Source organism: Schistocerca gregaria, chromosome 1 (genome assembly GCF_023897955.1).
Source record: "Schistocerca gregaria isolate iqSchGreg1 chromosome 1, iqSchGreg1.2, whole genome shotgun sequence".
Lineage (NCBI taxonomy): Eukaryota > Metazoa > Arthropoda > Insecta > Orthoptera > Acrididae > Schistocerca > Schistocerca gregaria.
In genome coordinates this window covers 395,661,859-395,672,859 of record NC_064920.1, presented here as the reverse complement: position 1 = coordinate 395,672,859, position 11,001 = coordinate 395,661,859, and the positions used below count along the sequence as shown (strand labels likewise).

The window sequence follows — 11,001 nt, the reverse complement described above, 5'->3', positions numbered from 1 at the left end:
ATTCTGGAAGTCATGGCGTCAGCAAACTGTATGAGTTACCAAATTATGCAATAAATTGCATGAACCGTCCAACTAGATATATTAATTTTCTTTATTACTTGGCGACTAGTTTCGAGCCTAAGCTAATTATCGAATCATCCACTAAGCTGTGCAATGACATCCACTTCGACAGCTACATGTCTATTCATTCCAGTGAAACACATATTATAAACAAGTGTAGGGCTGAACTTCATTCACCTATCTGTACATAGTGCGTTATTTTTTTTTCTATACGACATATCAGTATGCATGAAAGTAGAACACATGTTAAGTGAACATCGTTTCTTCCGTTGCTGGTCGAGTGCTACAGAGCGCCGAAAACTGGATAGCTAAGGTAAGAAAAACACTTGCTTTTATATCAGTAGTTATCTACAGAAAAAATATTAACTCCTAGTTAGTTTCTATAGTGACAGAAACGAGGCATAGTTCTACATTTCCTGTAATAAATTAGTCATTTGAATGAATAATGATTCTCATACCAAACATCTGTATTCGGGACATAGTAAATCGGGAGCTTGATTTTGCTGATATTTTCTACCGGACTTTCTGGTCAAATTCTGGTCGCACCAAATGTTTCTCTTGCCTCTACTGACGCACGATAAAAATGCTGCTCGAAGATTGTACGATGTACTTCCATTTTAGACTATACTAAGCTGCAAGCAAATAACTGGAGGTAACTTTTAGAATGACCTCTGCCGAAAGCTCAAATGCATGTGTTACTTTCTGTCAATGCTGGACCGCGAAAAGTGCGTAAAACGAAATGCCAGCTGTCGCATAAGCAGCATATCAGGATGTATGATGAATTTGCACAACTGAATAAATCGACAGAAGAAAATTTTTTTATTGCTGAGAAGCCCTCTTATTACGATACATACGAAATTTCTATGAACAGAGTGAAATAAAATTGCTAGTTAACTGTGTTGATGACGAAACAGAGGAGTACTGAAAAATGTCTTACGAAAGTTAAGGTAAAAGAAAGCTTGTTTTTGAATCGACTGCGTAACAATAAATTGTAGTCCGCCTTCGTAGTTGCTCGATTTGTACGGTCCCGATTCCTGGCCTGGTCAGAGAGTGTCTCCGTTCGAGTACTGGGTGTTGTGTTGTCCTTAACATTCGTATCGTCATACATGACATTCCGCTGCTGAGGTAGCAGATTGGCAACTGCCCGAAAGCTAATAAATTAGAAAAAAAAGTTGAGTGCGAACACAACCTCTGACATGAATAATCCCAGTTGGGACTATGTGCATATACAAGTGTTCTCATGTTTGAAGTTAGACTTACTGCACTGAAGATGGTCACGCAGTGACCGAAATGTAGACATGCAAAAAGTGTCATTGCAACTGATTGCTATACCCTTTACTACTTGAAATAAATAGTTCACAGAGTTACAAAAATGCTTACTGACGCTAGCGATGACAGATGACAGAATAATTAGCTTATGTAGTTGAGGAGAAATTTCAAAAACAGAGTACGAAGAATAAACAAACCCACGTAATGTGTCAATCGCTAAGTTTGTACTGTTTTGTGTAGGAGATCGCTAAGGAGCATCCGCTAGCCGGACCATCAAACGAAATCTTATTGTATACGGCGGGTGAGGAACGGAAGAATAAGAAAAGTACACGGAGAAAGACGAGAGGGAGCCTTGTACGAGGGGGGAATATGATTAACGGTTCTTTTTCCCACGTCCGCCGACCACCCGGCCAGCGGCCGTCCGTCCGGTTTCATTAGGACGTGCGCATTGTCCGCGCGGGTATAGAGTTTTAAGTAGGGGGATGATGACGTCAGCTCAAGATGAGGGACAATAAATGCCCGAGTTAGGTAATTTGCCTCCCTCCAACGCCGCCTCCCCCTACCGCTTTCCCCCTCTTCTCGGCGTCGCCTCTCTCTCTCCCTCTCCCTCTTCGTCGCCGTCCCTCTCTCTTCCGCCACTGCGCATCCCCCCTTTCCCTCTACCCCCGCGCCGCTCTACCACCCCCCCTCCCCCCCTCCCGCCCCCACTACCCCCCCGCCGGCGCCCCGCGTCGGCGCGCGCTTCCCGGTCTCTCCCTCAGGTGGCTCGCCTGCTCCGGCGCCACATCAAAAGTTTTGCGCCCGCCGAGGCGGCAGCGGCGACTCGCGCGCACTCTGCCAGCACTCGCCAGAAGCCGGTGGCGGGCCAAGTGGTGGCGCCGAGAGCGCTCTTGCGGGAGTCGGGCCAACTAACTGGTGCCGGCGCGGGCGCGCGCGCGTCTTCTGTCTCGGTCCTGCGCGTTTCCGCGCCGCGCCGCGTGCGCCGCTCCGGCCGCCGCTGCCGGTGGTGGTGGTGTGGTCGGTCGCCTCTCTCTCCTCATCATCGCCGCGCTATTTAGTGCGTCCGGCCTCTCTCGCGCGTAGCGCCTCAATGGGAAATCGCTTACGAGAAAAATTCCGCCTCCTTTTCATATTCATACCCGCGTCCCTCGTCGGCGGCGGCTGTTAGCGCGGCTCTGCCATGGAAGCCGCGACTGCTCCTTCTCGCCTCCTGCGTCCGAGCACGTGAGTAGAAAAACAGCGCCGGCGGCTACTCTGTGCCTACAGTGCGCGTGGCGCGCGCGTGCGTCCGCCGATTGCTAGTCGGCGGACGGACGCTGCCGATAGAAGCGCTTGTTCCTGTGCGCCGCAGATTAGCCACGGGGTAAAAGACCTCGCGTTTTCGCCGCCCGCGCCACACTCCGCTATCGGCGCCGGCAGCGCGCCCTTTGTCGGCGCCGACAGATTACTATCGGGACGCCACGACCGCATCCGCCGCTGCCGCGGGCGGAAACGGACGAATAATTGCTGCCGCTTTTGCCCGCGCCTGATATCCTAGATGTCCGAGCGTAACGCCTGCCGAGTCCTGCTTCCCGCTCTGGCCCGATTACACCGTCCTGTTACGCTTCTGCCCTGTTGACTCACTGCATTCTCTAAGCAACCTCCTGGCAATACCACTAGCCATTTTTTTTTTTTACTAACCTCTCAAAGTCATCGTTCACAAGGGTCTCGGTAAGTACAAACCTCCTTACTTGCTATCAAGCGAGGTATCTGCTAGTACATTTACCACAATCGACGCCGAATCAGTTATGGAAACAGTTTTCAGGAAAAAAATCTACAAATTGCCATCAGTGCCATCCACGCAGGTCGCTAAGACAAGTCTAAGCAATCACTGGAAGCATCCACGAATCGAATGGCAATTAATATTAATACATATTGTAATAAAAATACCCTTGTAATGTACCTTATATCGATCTGTGCAGTATTTGTATCAAGATCATTTTTTGTCATTTCGTTAACTTCTTAGTCTTCCGAATGTTCTCATACTGTGCTCCATTTCTTCATATTTTGTGCTAATCCTTTCATATCTACATTCTTATTATACACAACATCTCGAAAATCTGTTTTCGTTTCCATATCTCAAACCTTGTCTTCCTCCGTAATCCCTCTTCCCCCCACTTTCCTACCACACCTCCCCCCCTGCCGATTTCACCCCGCAGTAACAAATTTTATCATCCCTACACGCCTTAGCATTAATTTGTCCCTTCTTGTAATAAGAATTTTCTATAAACGTCTTTCTTTGCTTACTCATTCTAACAACTCTTCATTTCTTACGTCATCTACCCTCTCGACTATTAATATCCCTCTGTGACTTTGGTATTTGGCAAATCTATATCCTCCTTTCCAGATTTCTTCGCTACTGTCGTCCGAGCTGTATTCACCATTAACGCACGGTCCACTCCACAGACTTTTAAACTCTTCCATAATTCCTCTCAGAAACGAAGTTGCGGAAACCTTAGTCATTAATATTGTATTACTACTAGGCTGCAATGTTCATCGCTTGTAGAACATTAACACAGGATTTGCCCCTGACCTGTATATTGTGACTTATTTCATTAAGAGTGAAAAGCAAAACCTTACAAATGACGTTACCTGCAGGAAAAAAATCTGAAAACCAAATGTCAAACACCATTTCGAACACCTTCTCATCATGAAAACTCCAAAATCCATCTCCGCTAAAGATGTTCAGCTACAGCTACAATTTTCTTGTGATGCATAACAACAACCATTTCTTCCTCGTTTTTTATTGATATTTTCACGAAATAACAGTCCTGAAAGAATGCGACAAGCATTCTGAAACTTACTGATGTTTGTGTATCCATAATCTACAAAAAATTCCAAATTTAGTCTCTGGTAATTATATACCTATATATGAACACACAAATTCTGAAAATAGTGAGGCATATGTTCTTTCGGTAATAACAAATTAACACACGGCTGCCAACGGTCAGAATCACTACATCCGTTAATTTACGAGTCCATAGGCAAATTTTCTATCCATTTTTTGCCGGTGATAATCTCTGGACTATATCAGAATTCTGAAGTATGCATATGACTTTAAATGTCTTGTAGATTGTGAAACTGCTGGAGCAGGTATCTCCAAATTGAGATGCAGTTACTTACAAGAATAACTGCCTGTAGAGCTGGCAAAATTAGTTACCGCTCAAGTTCCATGGTAACTATGGGAATCGAACAACAGTGCTCATGACAATTACATGACTGGAAAAAAACTGCAAATTTTTCCTCCTTTTCTTAAAACCAATTGCTTTTAATTCAGTCTAAAAGTCCAGAGTTCTAAAATTTTCTGCCTCAATAAGACAGTCAGTTCTGCAACAGCTCACGAATGGCTTTTGTTTGTATAGATACAGCCCCAGCTGAATGCTACACTGCATCCTAATTATTTGTTACCTGCCAAGAAGAAAGTGTAGATAAGCAGAAACTGCCAAAGAATAAATTGTCAGTACATTAGTTACTCACAAAAATCGATCTTCCGTAGTCGAAGTGTTTACTTTTCAAAACTGCTGAAAAAGAATAGGGTATCTGTCTAAAGTAAATCTTATCTTTGACTGAATTCTACTGTTCCATTTATATCCAAAATTTACAGTTGTGTTTTCAGAGGTAAAATTGCTCTCTAGTATGTCCAGTAATCCCATGACATTATTTTCACTTACTACTTACTGAGAGTTCGTTAGAGGTAGATGTCTTCTTACTTTTGATCTTCATTCCCTTCTACTAGTTTCGCCGCTGGGCAGAGTTAATTTAAGATTTAACGGGCTTTCCAATGTTGTTTAAACACTCATTGCCCGAAAAAGATTCAAATAGCTACATTTATCATCCTTATCTACAGAACAGTCTCGCTTTACAGTTCTATTTCCTTTGTTATCAGTTTCTGTGCTTCTCTTCCGTGATGACTCATTGATTTTGGAATAATTTTATAAATTCTTCTTAGTTTTTCATTACCCATTGTGTTTGTAATATATTTGGAACAGTCTTGCACGTGTAATTAAATCATCCTGTTACATATCCCATCCAGGGAGCAACTTCTGAGCATTACCTGTTGCTTTCGGGCGACTATAGACAATTAAATTTACATATATATTACAATTAACCCTACTTCTATCTTACATGTAAATGATATTGTTCAAAATTGTTAGTAAGAATACGTGGAGAAACAAGGTTGCGTATGAGGCGGCGTTACAAAAGCAGCTGCAGATATGTCCAGTTTGTCTTTGTATTCTTATCTCTCAGAAGATTTTCTTTGGGGACATTATGTATCCTGAGGGTGTGCTTAACAATTCTTTCGTGATCCCATCTCCTACTCATTGATTACAATAAATGTAAAAGATTCTTCATGGTATTTCACTCCGCTTACGAGTAGGACAAATATATTATTTACTCTCCAATCTAATATCCCTGCCCAACAAAATGACCGTCATTCTTCAAGCATTTAGGGGTTCATAAGTAAATTTTCTCACTATACTCCATTCCTCTGTGATCAGTTCCGCTTATACCTTCGCTCTTTACATACCTGTATTTCGAGATATGTTCTGAAAGTCACTACTTACAGCATAACATTGTGCTGTTAGATATATATATCACAAATCCAGTGACCAATCGTCTCAAATCCAGTGACTTATTCAGCTTCTATATGGGCATTGTTTCTCCATTTTAATTCATAAGCTGGGCGCATAGCTCTTACATTACTATGTGTCAGCCTAGTAATCTATGTCAGTCTTATATCGTATGAAGAAACTGATCCGTTATACTACCCCTATGAGTATTTCCCAATGTTCCCTATGCTTCATAATTTCATGCAATATATCTACTCATTTACTATTATGGATATTTCTCACTCATGCCTATCCTCTACAATTTCCAGTAATATCGATAAGTTTCGTGCAAATCTGCTACAGTGGAATGTTCTCAAGTAGCGAATAACGAGTTTTGTGCTACAAAAGACTTCTGAAGCAGATTTTACTATACAGATAGGAGTGCCTAGCGAGTATCTTCATTTTTCTGCTACGTTTTCTGTGAGCATGGAATTTCGGCCTATATGCATCCTTATGCGCGAAGCGACAATTGTGCACGTCCCATTTACTTTATTACGACTGATGCCCATAAATTTTGTTATTTGTATACTTACTACGAAGTATAGGCTTCGAAAACTATGCGTGGGCGGGGGAATAGGGAGGGTGGAGGAGGGGTACAGGAAGGGGGAGGCAGAGAGAGAATGCATTTCGTGTTTGTGTGTGTGTCGGGAGGGGGCGCAACAGAAAGAGAGAGACCAATGTTGCTAATATCAAATACATAAAGAGAACGATTTATAGAGCTCTTTAGAAATAATCCGTCTTCTTGTAAGCAGACACTTATTCTACATCTACGTTTATACTCCGCAAGCCACCCAACGGTGTGTGGCGGAGGGCACTTTACGTGCCACTGTCATTACCTCCGTTTCCTGTTCCAGTCGCGTATGATTCGCGGGAAGAACGACTGCCGGAAACCCTCCGTGCGCGATCGAATCTCTCTTATTTTACATTCGTGATCTCCTCGGGAGGTATAAATGGGGGGAAGCAATATATTCGATACCTCATCCAGAAACGCACCCTCTCGAAACCTGGACAGCAAGCTACACCGCGATGAAGAGCACCTCTCTTGCAGAGTCTTCCACGTGAGTTTGCTAAACATCTCTGTAACGCTATCACGCTTACCAAATAATCCTGTGACGAAACGCACCGCTCTTCTTTGGATCTTCTCTATCTCCTCTGACAACCCGACCTGGTACGGATCCTACACTGATGAGCAATACTCAAGTATAGGTCCAACGAGTGTTTTGTAAGCCACCTCCTTTGTGATGGACATCATGTTCTAAGGACTCTCCCACTGAATCCCAACCTAGCACCCGCCTTACTAACAATTAACTTTATATGATCATTCCACTTCAAATCGTTCCGCACACATACTCCTAGATATTTTATAGAAGTAACTGCTACCAGTGTTTGCTCCGCTATCATATAATCATACAATAAGGGATCCTTCTTTCTATGTATTCGCAATACATTACATTTGTGTATGTTAAGGGTCAGTTGCCACTCCCTGCACCAAGTGCCTATCCGCTGCAGATCTTCCTGCATTTCGCTGCAATTTTCAAATGCTGCAACTTCTCTGTATACTACAGCATAATCTTCTGAAAGCCGCATGGAACTATCTACTAGGGGATTTATATATATTGGGAAAAGCAATGGTTCGATAACACTCCCCTGCGGCACGCCAGAGGTTATTGAGGGGACGTCTCAGGACAGTTCCACCAAATGAAGTGAGTGCTTGGCTATGAGGCCACAAATGTGCCTGTGTCGTGCTTCGTAGTGAAAATTATTCCTTCCTGGTCATACTGACAAAGTTTTATGAATTTATTTGTAGAAGTACAGACAGTGGAAATTAAAATGTCCTGTAGTGCCTCTCGTGCTCCAAGTCGGCCCGTTTGACGTCCTACCTCTCTCAAAATTCAAGAAATCTCAGAACGTACCACTGTCCTTACACGCCCATATTTCCTTTCTTTATGCTATAGCAGCGCACTACATCTTGTTACTTTTCAAAAATGGTTCAAATGGTTCAGAGCACTATGGGACTTAACTGCTGAGGTCATCAGTCCTCTAGAACTTAGAACTACTTAAACCTGACTAACCTAAGGATTCGAACCTGCGACCGTAGCGTCGCGCGGTTCCAGACTGCGGCGCCTAGAACCGTTCGGCCACTCCGGCCGGCCCTGTTACTTTTCCCCACAGGCATATACGTAAATGTTGATTCACGAGTTGATCAACAGTTGCCAGAAGAGTAGGTGAGAAGAGAGCGAGAAACGGGAGAGTTAGAGGAGTGGAAGGGAGCGAATGGGAGAGGGAGGAGAACGAAAGAGCCGCGGGAGGGGGAGCGGTAGGTGCCGCGAGCGCCCGTATCGAATGCGAATGGAAATTTAAATACACGGAACGAGCCAGGAATAAGAGCGGCGTCGGGGCAAAGCCCGCAGAGCGGGATGGCGAAAGAAGGCCGGCTTGTTATGACACCGGTGCCGGGGCAAGACGGCTGTGTTTGGAAAGCCTGGCGGCGCGCATCTGGGCGAAACGCCCGCATGGCGGCGCGTCTGCGCCCGCAGGTGCCGGACGGGAAGGGAAGGGAAGAAGTGCTCCACTTACCGCCAGCAAGGTATCTGTACCTCCTCACAGACACCGGGCACGCCCCTTGCCAACAGATGCTTGTTTCTCTGGCCACCTCCGTCTCTGACTGGCATCCATAGAGTACGTGTCCGATGCCCAAATGTGATAAGGAGGACATCTGGGGAGGACAGCGGAGGAACTATTTGAAGTAAATCTTACGGCTGTGTAGCTGTACACACTGCAAATCACTGCATACTTCATGGCAGGGAGGGAGCGGGATTTGCTTCGTACCAATAGTACCAAAATGTTCAAATGTGTGTGAAATCTTATGGGACTTAGCTGCTAAGGTCATCAGTCCCTAAGCTTACACACTACTTAACCTAAATTATCCTAAGGACTAACACACACCCATGTCCGAGGAAGGACTCGAACCTTCGCCGGGACCAGCCGCACAGTCCATGACTGTAGCGCCAATATTACCGCTTTCTTGGAATTATTTATTTGAGCCTCAAGTCACGCAAGACATATCATTACTGAATGAGATTTTCACTCTGCAGCGAAGTGTGCTCTGGTATGAAACTTCCTGGCAGATTAAAACTGTGTGCCGAACCGAGACTCGAACTCGGGATCTTTGCCTTTCACGGTCAAATGCTCTACCAACTGAGGTACCCAAGCACGACTCACGCCCCGTCCTCACAGCTTTACTTCTGCTAGTACCTCATCTCGTACCTTCCGAACTTTACAGAAGCTATCCTTTCTTTAAGGAGTGCTAGTTCTGCAAGGTTCGCAGGAGAGCTTTTCACTAAATACTGTTTTTATAGTTAGCAGACATAAATCAATGGTAACTCTAGTTTCTCACTAAGCAGCTTGACTGTTTATTCCGACCAGTATTCCAGTTTAACGCCATTCTGGATTTTATTTGGTCTATCACCATCCCTTGATTCTATAGCTATGTGCTTCAATCGAAGCTTCGCATGGGTTACTGCGTCGCGCTTGTGCCAAAACTTACTTTATTTCCCATTGCTGCACTAAATGATAGAGATGATGTACCAATGTGCCATTCATTATACATAGTTTGCTTTGTAGAACCTTTATCTATCCATTTATGTCTCACTTCATTTACTTGCCACTCCCGAATTTCTCATTTTGTCGATCATAACAGTACTTCAGATTGTTACTTGGTTATCGTATAAGGCAACTCTTGCTGCTCATAAATCATGCTCTTAGCACTTCATCTGCTAGGGGTCCATCCTTAGAAGTTATCTGAATTACATAACAACTGGAATTTCGAAAATAATTAGCAGTAAATTACATCAGATTGCGTACAAATACTTTCTACGTCCGATGTAATACAAAGAAACCCACGAAAATCGTTACTTCATTTTCTTCTATATTCACGCACATATTTGCTAACAGATTCTGCGGAATTTTTTCAAAAAATAAACCAAACATGCTGAAACAGATGAACGTACAAATTTTGTGACAGCTGCCTGGTACAAAATGTTCACTGATCTGATGGAACAAGTTTTTCCACACAAACTATATAACATTACATTCCTCAAAAACGATATGTTACACATTTTTACTTTTTGTTATCGAATAATTTTCCTGACTAGAAAAAAAACAGGATCCATAAGTCATTAGAACAGACGTGCACATTAAATTTTATGAATAAAAGATTGCGCTCTCAAAACACGATACGCAGATTCATTTTTCGCTTCTACGAAACGGAAAGCTTCTTCTTTGTAGTTATCCCTTAAGAGCACCTGTACGTGAACATGTAGCATTGTCACCCCGTACTTTGAGAACACATGTTACTCTTGATCTGTAACACTAGGACGTTGCGGATTTACGTTAACACTACACAACATTAAGAAAAGCTGTATTAGAAATTACATGGCTTAATTGTTACATTAGTTTGTCTACGATATGAATTCTGAATGCACGATTAATTTTCGGTTACGTAATCTAGGCTATCATGCGTGTTACATCATCCAAGCTGTGGCGGGCTTTGCTCACACCCATTGAAATATGTAATTTGGAGTACAGCTGAGGAAATTAGGGTAATTTATTTCACCTTAAAAACAAATCGTTGTTGTTTCCTCGGTTATAGTCCGTACTACGGGATGTGAGCATTACAAAGCCCTGTGGATTTTGAGAGAAGCCTACCACAATTGGAGTGATTTTACACGCATGTTGCGCAAATAACTGTACCCAAAACTAAACGTGCAATCGAAATTAATCTCGTAGACATTTTTTGTAATAATTAAACTACGATATGTAAATTATTACACGTTCTAATATTGCCTTACCTAATATTATATAATGTCGATATAAAACATCAACTTATGAGGTGTTACAGATCAAGAGTAATGTGTTTATAAAATATGGGGAGAAAAGGTTCCCTGTTCACGTCCTCTTAAGAAGGCTCCACTCTATTCATGGAACTGTCTCCTGGTCGCCAAAGTAACCATTATAAGTGAAG

General features: G+C 43.3%; 1 long non-coding RNA gene across 1 annotated transcript in view; it reads left to right on the top strand.

Annotated features, from left to right (window-relative positions):
• Positions 1-2,209: 2,209 nt before the first annotated feature.
• LOC126349083 (uncharacterized) overlaps positions 2,210-11,001 on the top strand; it is a 191,191-nt gene continuing 182,399 nt past the window's right edge. The window contains exon 1 of the long non-coding RNA XR_007565179.1: positions 2,210-2,553. This is a non-coding gene — a long non-coding RNA (uncharacterized LOC126349083). The remainder of the gene's footprint in view (positions 2,554-11,001) is intronic.